This window comes from Enhydra lutris, unplaced genomic scaffold (assembly GCF_002288905.1).
Source record: "Enhydra lutris kenyoni isolate GAN:26980312 unplaced genomic scaffold, ASM228890v2 scaffoldscaffold3, whole genome shotgun sequence".
NCBI lineage: Eukaryota > Metazoa > Chordata > Mammalia > Carnivora > Mustelidae > Enhydra > Enhydra lutris.
The window spans coordinates 79,499,999-79,512,560 of NW_019154087.1; positions in this window are offsets into that span (position 1 = coordinate 79,499,999).

A 12,562-nucleotide genomic window follows, 5' to 3' on the forward strand; every position below is an offset into this window, starting at 1 on the left:
ATTCCCGCACTCCTCCTCCCAGGTCTCTAGTATCCCTTAACAGGCTTATTCTCTAGACTTTGTGGAGTTTACAAGAGATAATCCTGGGGCTACTACAGCAGCTTTGCATGAAGGGCATTGGTGAAAGGACATAGAATCCCAGCTCCCATGCCCCAAGATATGACAAAACCTATGATGCAATTTATGCCCCAGAGTCTCCTCTAGAGTGTGGTGAAGAGTAGGATTTCACCTAAAATCATATTCTTGCTGGGCTATCATTCTCTATCTACTTCCTTACCACTTCCTCTTTGGTGCACTTAATTAATGAATCATTTGCACAGAATCCTGGTCTTAAAGTCTGATTTTAGGGAAGTCTAATTTCAAAAATAATGAATTAGCTATACCTTTAAAACTACTAATTTTTCCTGTACTTGATACACATACACAGACACAGACACAGACACAGACACAGACACACAGACATACACACACACACTTGCACAGATGCAACTGTGTTAGTTTTTGTTTTCTGGCTGCATGAATAGCATTTCCCTCAAACCCAATAACTGGTTTTATCTGAAAAGTACCATATTCTCACCCCTCTCTAGCAACCGTCTTCTTCATGAGATGATAAACCTTTGGGGTTAAGGTCATTTGGCCATCCAAAATTCGTCCCACTTATATGTCATTTTCTGATATGTGAAATCTTTAAATTTTCTAATCAGAGGCACAATCACCCAGTTCTAGTCCAGAGTGTGCATGGATTTCCTTCTCTTCTTTTGGGTCTTTTCTCTGAAGGGCAGGCATTTATACATCTTCTACCCCCTCCTCCAGCGAGAGGAGGGGCAAAGTTGTATTTGTTGGTAAAAGAGTACGTGGATAGAAGTTGATCACATGCACATGAGATTCCTCTTAGAGAGATACAGAGTAGGGAGGGGAAAAGACAGGTGGAAGAGAAAGGGGGATTTCATTTTAACTCTTTTGCAGGACCTGCAGATATAATAAGTAATTCAGAAGGAAAAAAAAAACTGAAATAAAACTAAAAGTAAGTCATAAAGGTCAGAACAACTCTCATCTTCTCTCCTTTAGTATAATACACAGGTGAGTACCAAGCATGAAATTTCATTTTCAAAATTTATCATGATCAGTCAATAATTCAGGTTAAGATGACTTTCCTTCAGTCATCATTCTTTTGCCATCTTTACCCATGGAGTATGTAAATGTGTGTGTGTGTGTGTGTGTGTGTGTGTGGTACGTATGTTCCTTTTTTAGAGCACCCATCCTCCAGAAACTATGCTCTGTTGTTAAAGATTCTGACACTAAATCTCTCCACCTCAATCTGCCAATGTGAACCTGTAAAAAAATGTTAGGATTTCAGTACTATTGGTGTCAGAGACCAAAAAGAAAAAAAAAAAAAGAAAAAAATATTTGAGAGGTTGAATACGAACCACATTGAATTATTTAAAATCAAATTAAATCTACCTGACTATATTGTCTACAGTTCTTTTGTTTGTTTATTTGTTTGTTTGTTTGTTTTTTGGTTATGGTACAACAACAGAATGAGTATGATTATGAGAGAGGAAAAAAAAGCAATTTGAAAAGTCAAAGTATAAACTTACGGTATAGTAACTAATAGTTGGTATAGTATGGTATTATCTTTAAGAATGTTGATTAAAATTCAGTTCATAGCATCATGTATGTAGTATAGTGTACAAGTACATCATTATAATAACCATATATATATAGTTTGAGAAAAAGGGATATATTCAGTAAAATGTTTTTGGAACAGCAATGTAGAGTTTTCTCTAATAGATCACTTTCTTTGTAGGCAATATTTTATCACATACTTCAACAGATTTCTGGTGAAACTGGTTAATATATAAAGTGCCACCACTTTTGTAGAAATATGCACTTGTATAAGGAAAGAAAAAGTACACTGCTCTAAGTGCATAAAACCAACTCCTTCCAGAAAAGAGATTTGAGAAGTTTCTTAATAATATGAAATATACCCTCTACTTAATGTTAGAATTTTCAGTTTTTACAGCTCATATGTAATTAACTCTCAAACATTTTAATAGCTAATAAAGTTATAAAGCAGTAGCAATATTTTGGAATATTCTGTATCAGTACATAAAGAATTTGAAATAGTGTTAAGGCTTAATATTATTCAAATAATAAAAATAAGTCATCCATAATTATAAAGAGTTTTTTTATCACAGTAATTAAAATTTACAAAATATTACTGCTGTGCAATTATGATAATGGTAATAAAAGATAATTTTCTTCAACAAGGTCACTGTTTGAAATTTAGCTACAAAAATCTAGTCATTATTTTAGAGAATTGGTTTCCAAAATTTTATCAACTGTATAAATATTTTTACCTTGCTTTTTCTTTGTAGTTTTTGAAGAAATACTTACTAGGAAGCAAAGATATGCTCTTCAGTTTTAAAATTGGTAATATTTCTTTTCAGAGTGTGTACATATGTATCTGTGTTTCAACTTTATGGATTTATCTGATTTTTGCCATGTAAAAAAGTAACTAAAACCTAACTTGGGAAGGTGTGCTTCCCTTATATCTGGTTTTATCAAAATCACACAAAATATATCATGACTTTAAACTTTTAAACCAAATTGATTTACTCATGTACCAAATAACCTAGGGACACTCATATGATTCTTTGTACAATGTCATAATTTCCTTTTCATCCCTATCTTCTTCTCTGCCTCAGAATTCATTCTTCTAGCTGCCCTGCTTTTAAACTCATTTTTACTGATATTTTCTGGTCTAACCTTCAACCCTTGAGTATTTAGCTTCTCTAGCTTTGTTTTTTGCTACATTAGGCACTTAGTTGCAGGAATCCTTAATCTTTTCCAATTATTTCCATCCTGGATATCAGTTATATCAGTCTACCCAATTCGTGCTTCTACTAAGATTGCTCAAACTCCCTCAGTGAGGGTAGCTCATAGGCCGAGTTATCATTTCTCAAACCTTAATCTCCCAAAGGAGGGCACTGTTAATTCTGGAGTTTTCAAAAACTTACTATTACACACACTAGAAGATCCTTTCTTAAATGGGATGACAATATCAATTAAAATTAACTCAGTAGCTGAAAGGAAGATTGATGAGAAGAGTTCTCAGTGACACCTAGTCATTATGTTTTGCCTGGAAATAATTGCATGTTTTAGATAAATTACAATATCAACAACCCCTTAATTATATTTATACATGGTTAAAACAAGGTTTAGGTAACAAATGCTATACTAGATCAAACCTCTGGTAAAGTAAACTAAAGTTTACAGTAACAAGAGTTATTTCCCAGAAAAGCTTAGTATTAATTTTCCAAATATACATGATTTCCTTTAAAACTGCTTATTAATATTTCTAGCATTATTCTAAATTATATTCCATTATGCTCATATTTTAAGCCTGTATCAATTTTTATATACATAATCCACTAATGTAAAGCACACAGTAAAACATGTTTTCATTTTTTTTCCCCCGTGGGGGAAAATCTCTTTCAAGCTTCAGTTCCAATTTTACACCGTAGACAGTGATAACACAAAGGGAGAAGCAGCTCTTCAACAACAATATTTTATAACTTTTTTGTAACAATGTGTTCTAATGACCCAAAGACATTTTAAGATTTCATATAGATTCACAAATAGATCTATAGCAACACAGTGTAATCTAGTTCACATGAAGAATTTGAGAGGCAGTGCAGGGGACTGTAGTGGGGGAGGGAAGGAAAAAATGAAACAAGATGGCATTGGGAGGGAGACAAACCATGAGACTGTTAATGTCACAAAACAAACTGAGGGTTGCTGGGGGGTGGGGGGGAGGGATAGGGAGGTTGGGTTATGGACATTGAGGAGGGTATGTGCTATGATGAGTGCTATGAAATGTGTAAGCCTGATGATTCACAGACCTGTACCCCTGGGGAAATAATGCATTATATGTTAATAAAAATAATTAAAAAAAATAAAACATGGAAAGGGGCACCTGGGTGGCTCAGTTGGTTAATCAACTGCCTCCAGCTCAGATCATGAACCGAGGTCCTTGGATCGAGCCCCACATCAGGCTCCCTGCTCAGCGGGGAGTCTCCTTCTCCCTCTACTACTCACCCCCAGCTTGTGGACTCTCTCTCCACCAAATAAATAAAATCTTTAAAAAACATGGTAAGTAATATTATGTTTTTCTCAACTTCACAATTATTGATTTATTTCTATCTGAGGTGGTGGGTATACCTTTTACTAGATGCTCTTCCACCTTTTCATCATTTTGGTTTTTGTACTCAATGTCATCATAAAGTTCCATTATCTTCATGGATATCTTTTCTCATCAGTTCCATAGTTCTATTATAAGATTATCCATGGCCTATGGTGGATATTTGGTTGATTTGAAATATCACCTTATTATTTTTACATGTGATAGCATACTTCTAATAACTAATGTATGCATTTATAATAAAATCAATATTGATGTTGATCTTTGGCTAAAATCAACATGGTTTTGCTTGGCAGTCTTAGAATTGCTCTTTAACCCCAATCATTACAACCAGAGGAGTATGCATTTAACCACAGAGAGGCAGTGCAGCGAGTAATTGATAGATTGAATTTTGAGGCCAAACTGCTTAGGCTAATACTTATTACCTGATTTAATTTGTGCTGATCCTAACCCTTTTTATCTCTCAGTTCCTTATAAAAAACAGGAAAAATATTAACACTTAGGAAGCTTTTGGTTAATTTTAAGGGGATACGTATCTTCTTTAAAACAGTGCCTGAATACAATTATTATTGTCTTCCTTTTAATTTCTTTTTAATAATTCCTTAATGGAAAAGTGTTACAATCATCACATAGGTACTTCAAAAGTTCATTTTATATAACCTTTCTATGTCCTGTAAGGTTATATTTTAGTTCAGTAAACCTGTTGTATATTTTAATATCCATACAGATTAGTTGAATTGGCAACTCACCAACCATCTGGCTATACTGTAATTAAACATTCTGATGAAGACATTAACTATTTTAGTTTTTATTTGATTTTCAGTCTCATAAATGACTCTCAAAAGAGGAAGGGGACTAGTCTTCCTTGAGAAGTGTAGAAAAATCTCTTGAGGTTTTGTTTTTTTTAGTTGTTGTTTCAGTTCATTTGTTTATTTTATTTTCATATTAGGCCACAATCCCAGCCTATCTTCCTCCATCTGCTGATACTCCAATATGAATAAGTGTCACCATTATCACAAATCACACACTCATAGAGTCATTATTACCAATTTAAAAAGCAGTCTTACTTTTACTTCTATTTTTAAAAATTTCTCATGTAGGAATTTCTTTTGAAAATACTAATCATCTCCAAAGGCAAAGGAAATAAAAGCGAAAATGAACTTTTGGGACTTCATCAAGATCAAAAGCTTCTGCACAAAAGCTTCTGCACAGAAACAATCAACAAAACAAAGAGGCAACCCACGGATGGGAGAAGATATTCTCAAATGACACTACAGACAAACGGCTGATATCCAAGATCTATAAAGAACTCCTCAAACTCAACACCCAAAAAACAGATAATCCTGTAAAAAAAAAATGGGCAGAAGACATGAACAGACACTTCTCCAAAGAAGACATATAAATGATTAACAGACAAATGAAAAAAATGTTCATCATATTAGCCATCAGGGAAATTCAAATCAAAACCACATTGAGATATCACCTTACACCAGTTCGAATGACCAAAATTAACAGGATAGGAAGCAACATGTGTTGGAGAGGATGTGGAGCAAGGGGAACGCTCTTACATTGTTGGTGGGAATGCAAATTGGTGCAGCCACTTTGGAAAACAGTGTGAAGATTCCTTAAGAAATTAAAAATAGAGCTTCCCTATGACTCTGCAATTGCACTATTGGGTATTTACCCCAAAGATACTGATGTGGTGAAAAGAAGGGCCATCTGTACCCCAATGTCCATAGCAGCAATGGCCACAGTTGCCAAACTGTGGAAAGAGCCAAGATACCCTTCAATGGACAAATGGATAAAGAAGATATGGTCCAAATATACAATGGAATATTATGCCTCCATCAGAAAGGTTGAATACCCAACTTTTGTATCAACGTGAATGGGATGGGAGGAGATTATGCTGAGTGAAATAAGTCAAGTAGAGAGAGGCAATTGTCATATGGTTTCACTTACTTGTGGAGCATAAAGAATAACAGGGAGGACATTAGGAAAAGGAAAGGAAAAATGAATTGGGGGAAATCGGAGGGGGAAACAAAGCATGAGAGACTGTGGACCACGAGAAACAAAGTGAAGGTTTGGAGGGGAGGGGAGTAGGGGAATGGGCGAGACTGGTGGTGGGTACTAAGGAGGGCACGTATTGCATGGAGCACTGGGTGTGGTGCATAAACAATGAATCTTGGAACACTGAAAAAATAAAAAATATACATATATATGTGTATATCATATATATGATAAAAAAGAAAACCCTAATTTTGAATAGTCCATATCTTATTTGACTTGATATCAGCTATCTATCAGTCTTAAATTTCATGCTGGTTTTCTTGCAATTTTGAAATAATATTTAAAGATCAAGATTAAACGGTGAATGATAAACAAGTTCTAGGCAAAATGGAGCCCATTCAGTTTAATTCCTCCTGCCAACCTCAACAAAAATTTTAGGATAAAATACATTAAATTACCCACCAGAGGATTCTGAAAAAAATAAGAAAATGAAACAGATGGCTAGTGACCTTGAGGTTTAAGGGACTACCTGATGGTGATGGTTTTAGTTAGTTAGTTAGTTTGTAAAAAAACATATAAATGCCTCATATAAATCCTCATCTGTGTAGTAGAGAGGCCCATGTCTCATAAATGTCCATGGGTACAGACAAAAGAAAATAGACCCAGACCCCAAATCTGCTTAATCTAGCCAAACAACTGGGAAATTGTCAGCCCAAAGGGTAGAAAAATTTTATTCATATTTGTGCTAGTCAACACCTTGAAAAAAACCATGAGCCTCCTCCACTCCAATATATGTTGTAGCACCAGAGTCCATTGGCATAGCCCTGAGTTATATTTCAACCTTTCAGTAAGGAAGTGAAGTCATTTATGCATTGCCTCTTAGGACAGTTCTGTCTTCTTTCTCTGTCTGAGGTAATGAGGTGGAGTTTTCTCAGACTAAGTCAGTGGTGGGAACAAAATGGTGTTAAGGTATTTACATCCCACTTAAGATGATAAAATGGTGATGCTAGTAAATGGGCACAAATCATGTATGTATAGTTCCTAAAACAACCATTAAAAATCTTTAAAAAGTGATACCTAATAGTACTATATACAGATAAAAGTGGAATTATAAAACCCACAGGAAAATGGAAAAGAAGATTCAGAAACAAAAGGGAGAAAGAAAAAGCAAATAATTAAGTGGTAGATTTAAGTGGAAAGATACTAATAATTCCATTGAGTTTACCTTTCTTAATATATAAAATTTTTATATGCTTGGAGTATCTTCAGAGAAAATACATAAGATACTGGAAACAATGATTTCTCTGGGAGAGGCCCTGGGAGAATTGAGGATCATGGTAAGAGGACTTTCTTTTTACTGGATACTCTTTTGTACCATTTGACTTTTTACCATGTACAAATATTACCTTAAAAAAAGGGGCCTGGGTTGCAATTGACATTTGCTGAAAACTAGTTGTTTCAGTCACTATTAACTGGTGTTTTACTACAATATCTCCTTTACCCTTTACAACAGCCTTATGTAAAACCTTATTTTACAAAAGGGGAACAAAATCAGGTAGTATTGTCACTTGGTTTACACAGCTAATAACAGTAATGTGGAGCACTCACCTCAGCACCATGCTTAGTCCCACAGATTATGCTGCCTTGCTTCAAGGCTTTCAGAAGAAGCCAGATTTATAAGACAGTAGCTTTGAGACTACTTTTTAAAAACAGGAAGGATGTTGTGAAGTCCCATCACAAGGTTCATACCACCACTTGAATGAGTCTTCTTCAACCTGAGGCTCCTTGTTGAAAACTATTGCAGTTTGCCACCCCTGGGAAGTTGGGCCTCACTGAAGACGCCCCCCAAAGATTTTGGACCCCCAAATCTTTGCTGGCATGTGGCCTGCTCATGCCAATGGTGGAAAATGTGCCCATTCTCCTGCGCTCTTTAGTAAACCACTCCATCTGCTTGGGAGAGTTTCAGGCAGAAGTGAAATGGTTGCTCAATATACTAACTCTACAAAGCAGACAGATTCCTCATTTATTTAACAGTTATCTTTTGATGGCCACTCTGAGTCTGGCACTTTTCTTAAGTGTTTGGATTACAGAGGTGAACAAGTTCCTTGCTTCCAGGAAGCATCTGCTTTGGGGTGAAGAAACAGGTGATGACCAATCATGCAAATAGGAAAACATTAGATAAAAACATACTGAGTAAAATTAAATGTAGCTGTTATGATAGGATGGCTGGGTGGCTTGCATCATCAAGGAAGGCCCTCTGAGGAGATACTTATCTAAATAAGAAGAATGACAAATATTCTCTGGGAGTCCTTAGAAACAAACTCATGTTCATTTTGTATGCTTCAGCTCCCACCCCAATTCCATTCTAAGCACTTATTTATTTACAATGTAAAATTTGTAATCCCAGAACCTAGAGCCAGAATGGACCCTAGAAATATCCTTAATCTCATGCCATGATTTTAGACATAAGGAAAGAAAGATCCAGAAAATTGGAAAGAGCAGGTCACAGATCTAGTTAGGAGCATCACTGGAATCTGTGGATCCTGTCTTTCAGCCCACATTTTCCCCACAAATCCAGATTCCTTCCCCATTTATCTTCCCAGTGTCCATTTTCTTGCTATAGAATCTCTGTCCTGGTGCCTGCCTCTCTAGAGTCCACAGACACTAAATCTTCCCTGGACCACAGGGATCTTCTGGAGCATTATCTGAAATCCTGAGAATACAGAAGGGTACTGGGGCCAGGGAAAAAAGGGATAACTTCCCACAATACAATTTTAGCACATCCCAGACATACCTTAGAGCTGTGTCTGGCTCCTGCTACCCCTCCCTGGCCACAAGTGAGCCCTAACAAGGGTTCCACACTGGGGAGGTTCCTGGATCTGTGAACTCAACAAATGATTAAAAAACTCTCTCCAGCAATGTTCACTGATTTAACCAAGTCAGTATGAAAATGTTATATTCCATGATCCCCTCCCCTCCCAAAATGCTTTACAAAAACATTAACCACAGAATTTCTTTAAATAACAAGCTCCTTTAGTACATTTAAAGTATGGTCTATGAATAAATCAATCAACATAATAATTTTATGTCCCCAATGTCACCCCACCAACCAAAGCCATACTGCATCTAGGGCAATAGCATAAACGTGGATTCTCAATGATAGATTTTAGACTCTTGTATTATATAATGGTGCTTGTTCACTCAACACATACTTACTGAACTGCTCTACGCAACACGCTATTCCAGGTTGCTGGCAGAACATAGCGATATAAAGACACAGTCTCTGCCATTGGGAAGCATGCATATACACAACTCTAGCACAGGCAGATGTGACAGTGCTACAGTAGAGGTAGGGACAAAAGCTACAGGGAACAAGAGAATGTGAGAGATCATATTTTGGTCAAAGACCAAGGAAGAAGACAGCAATATTTTAATTGGGTTTTAAAGCATGGTTATGATTCATATAATTGGACAATCCATTCCAGGAAAAGGAAATATCACAACATGCTCTACAAGAAACAAGACGTACAGTGCAGGATCTTAGAACAGAGAGAGCCCAGCATGGTTTAATGGTGAGACAAGAATGCAGGGGAAAGAAGGCAGGCCTTAGAAGGGTGCCTGATTCCTTTGTAAATATCAGGGATAACGATGAAAGTGAATACCTATGCCAGGCACTCTTTGGAGTCCTTTATATATATTAATATACTTAATCCCCATAACAACCCTGTGATCTTAGTACTCTTATTTTTATCCTCATCCTATAGATGAGGAAACTTGAGGTATAGAGTAGTTAGAGATTTGTCAAAAGGCCTAAGTGGACACATTTGTGAGTAGAGAAGCTAGGAATTGAACTTAGGTACTCTGGTACCTAGAGAAATTAAAATCTAATGATAGAATTTCAAACACTTGTGATCAGAGGGCAGTGGGAGAAATCCTGAGAGGAGCCTTGCAGGGCAAGCCTCTAATCATAGTAAATTAAAGCCTGTGTGCTTGCATATTAGGTTTCATTGGCCTCCCCAGTATACTGTGTACGATACAACTTCTGAACTGTACCACTGATTTGATTTCTGCACCAATATATTACATTATACATGTATACTCTCCCATTAGAATAACACCATGATTTACACAGCACCACAACCAATAAATTGGTAATGTAATGCATAGAGAAAATAATCTCTTGATTAGCAGAAGTAGCAAGAAAATGAAGATGCAAGTTTGAGAAATAGCTTTTCCTCTGTTCTCAAAGTGTTACACTCTTACTTCCCAGCTCAGAGACCAAAACCAAGGTTTGGTTTTGTTTTCCTTTAAGTGTTGTAAATTTTATATCCTTACCCCATCTATTCTACTCAAGAATTGCCAAAGGTGTGTCCTACCCTCTTCCACCTCCTCTCCTTGTTCAGAAGGATCATTACCAGTTTCAGGTGCATCGGTAGCCAGCCACCTTCACTGAAGAACAGAATTCTTCCCTCAAAAGTGACATTGATCAGATTCTTATTTAGCGTATCAGAATGGTAGCTTCTCATCTCATGGGTGTTTTAACAACTGCTCACAGGCTCAGGGATGACGCTGTGTTTAGACAGCATGTCAGAAGCAAGGAGATGATTATGGCAATTCCATTCCTCACTCTGGCAGGGAGGCCACACTTCCATTCATCGCAGGATACAGAAATGAATCCAGTGGGGAACTCCAAGGACACTGTGTGTGTATCTCCTGCCACCTGATGGCTGTAAAACCCTGACTTCAGGTCAGTTAAAGATAAAAGGCTAGGGGCGCCTGGGGCTCAGTGGGTTAAGCCTCTGCCTTCAGCTCAGGTCCTGGGATGGAGCCCCACATCGGACTCTCTGCTCAGCAGGGGGCCTGCTTCCCTCTCCCCCTCTGCCTGCCTCTCTGCCTACTTGTGATCTTTCTCTGTCAAATAAATAAATAAAATCTTAGATAAAAGGCTAAAAATTAAAAAAAAATAAAAAAGGAGTAGCTATATTGATATTAGATAATGGATACTTCAGAGAAAAAGACATCACCAATAATAAAGGACATTATATATTGATAAAAGATTCAACTCACCAAAAAGATATAACAATCATAAATATTATGCACCAAATTACAGTACTTTAAACAAAACCACAAAGCATAAACTGACAGACTAGAGAGGAGAAATAGACAAATCTGTGGTTATAGTTAGGGCCTTCCACTTCCTTTATTTTGTAATTAATACAACGACTAGACAAGCATTCAACAAAGATATAGAGAACCTGAAAAACATCATCAGCCAGTGGATTCTAAGTGGCATATATAAAACACTCCACTAAACATCAGGATAATATGCATTCTTTTCAAGACTGCATGGGACATTCACCAAGATAGACCATATAATGAGTCATAAAATAAACTAATCATAAATAATTGACCACCCACAAATATGTTCTCTGATCATGAGGGATTCAAACTGGAAATAAATAACAGACAGATAATGGAAAAATCTTCAAACTTTTAGACATTAAACAATACTTATGAATATTCATGGGTCAAAAAGAAGTCCCATGGGTAATAAAGTATGTATATATTGAATTGAATGCTAATGAAAACACAAAATATCAATACTGTGGGACTTACTGAGAGTAAGTATCAGAGGGAAATTTATAGCACTAAATGCGTATATTAGAAAGGAAGTAAGGTCTCAACTCAATAATCTAAGCTTCCACTTTCATAAATGAGAAAAAGAACAAAATAAATCAAAAGCAGGCAGAAGGAAGAAGATATAAAAATAAGAACAGAAATCAATGAAACTAAGAACAGAAAATCAATGGAGAAAATCAACCAAACTGAAAGCTGGTTCTTTGAAATGATCAATAAAATTGATACCGATAAAAGAGAATAAACAAATTACTAATATCAAGCGTGAAAGAGGAGTATCTAAAGACCATGCAGACACTGAAAAGATAATAAAGATATGTCATATACAACTATGTACAAAAACTAGACAACATAGCAAGCAATTCTTTGAAACCATAAACTACTACAACTCATCCGAGATAAAATAGATAATTTGAAGGGTCTTAAATTCATTAAAGTAGTTGCATTAGTAATTAGATCCTTCCATAAAGGAAATTTCTAGTATAAGAAGTTTTTACTGGTGAATTCTACCAACTATTTACAGGAAAGTCATCACTGATTCTACAAAACTTCATCCATAGAATAGAGAAATAGGGTACACTTCATAACCCATTTTATGAAACCTGCATCACTCTGATACAAAACCAGAAAATATAGTACAAACAACAGAACTACTCACCTATGTCCCTCATGATCAAATTATAGCTTCAAAAATCTTCAGCAAAATATTACAAA